This window comes from Callorhinus ursinus, unplaced genomic scaffold (assembly GCF_003265705.2).
Source record: "Callorhinus ursinus isolate GAN/ISIS: 27379988/994484 unplaced genomic scaffold, GSC_fseal_2.0 scaffold10774, whole genome shotgun sequence".
Lineage (NCBI taxonomy): Eukaryota > Metazoa > Chordata > Mammalia > Carnivora > Otariidae > Callorhinus > Callorhinus ursinus.
In genome coordinates this window covers 1-1,417 of record NW_027407824.1, presented here as the reverse complement: position 1 = coordinate 1,417, position 1,417 = coordinate 1, and the positions used below count along the sequence as shown (strand labels likewise).

At 48.1% G+C, this 1,417-nt stretch overlaps 1 pseudogene; it reads left to right on the top strand.

The window, feature by feature from the left end:
* Positions 1-5: 5 nt before the first annotated feature.
* Positions 6-1,334, top strand: LOC141372365 (elongation factor 1-alpha 1 pseudogene; annotated as a pseudogene).
* Positions 1,335-1,417: the final 83 nt, after the last annotated feature.

Here is a 1,417-nt window from a genome sequence, read left to right as displayed (position 1 = left end):
CTGGTCATCTGATCGACAAATGTGGTGGGATCGACAAAAGGACTATCGAAGAATTTGAGAAGGAGGCTGCTGAGATGGGAAAGGGCTCCTTCAAGTATGCCTGGGTCTTGGATAAACTGAAAGCTGAACGTGAACGTGGTATCACCATTGATATCTCCCTGCGGAAATTCGAGACCAGCAAGTATTACGTGACCATCATTGATGCCCCAGGACACAGAGACTTTATCAAAAACATGATTACAGGCACATTGCAGGCTGACTGTACTGTCCTGATTGTTGCTGCTGGTGTTGGTGAATTTGAAGCCGGTATCTCCAAGAATGGGCAGACCCGTGAGCATGCCCTTCTGGCTTACACACTGGGTGTAAAACAACTAATTGTTGGTGTTAACAAGATGGATTCCACTGAGCCACCCTACAGCCAGAAGAGATACGAGGAAATCGTTAAGGAAGTCAGCACCTACATTAAGAAAATTGGCTACAACCCCGACACAGTAGCATTTGTGCCAATTTCTGGTTGGAACGGTGACAACATGCTGGAGCCAAGTGCTAACATGCCTTGGTTCAAGGGATGGAAAGTAACCCATAAAGATGGGAATGCCAGTGGAACCACACTGCTTGAAGCTCTGGATTGCATCCTGCCACCAACTCGTCCAACCGACAAGCCCTTGCGTCTGCCTCTCCAGGACGTCTACAAAATTGGTGGTATTGGTACTGTCCCTGTGGGCCGAGTCGAGACTGGTGTTCTTAAACCTGGGATGGTGGTCACCTTTGCTCCAGCCAATGTTACAACTGAAGTAAAGTCTGTTGAAATGCACCATGAAGCTTTGAGTGAGGCTCTTCCTGGGGACAGTGTGGGCTTCAATGTCAAGAACGTATCTGTCAAAGATGTTCGTCGTGGCAATGTGGCTGGTGACAGCAAAAATGACCCGCCAATGGAAGCAGCTGGCTTCACGGCTCAGGTGATTATCCTGAACCATCCAGGCCAAATCAGTGCTGGATATGCACCTGTGCTGGATTGTCACACGGCTCACATTGCTTGCAAGTTTGCTGAGCTGAAGGAGAAAATAGATCGTCGATCTGGAAAAAAGCTGGAAGATGGTCCCAAGTTCTTGAAATCTGGTGATGCTGCCATTGTTGATATGGTTCCTGGCAAGCCTATGTGTGTTGAGAGCTTCTCTGACTAACCTCCTCTGGGCTGTTTTGCTGTTCGTGACACGAGACAGGCGGTTGCTGTGGGTGTCATCAAAGCAGTGGACAAGAAGGCAGCTGGAGCTGGCAAAGTCACCAAGTCTGCCCAGAAAGCTCAGAAGGCTAAATGAATATTATCCCCAATACCTGCCACCCCAGTCTTAATCAGTGGTGGAAGAACAGTCTCAGAACTGTTTGTGTCAATTGGCCATTTAAGTTTAATAGTAAA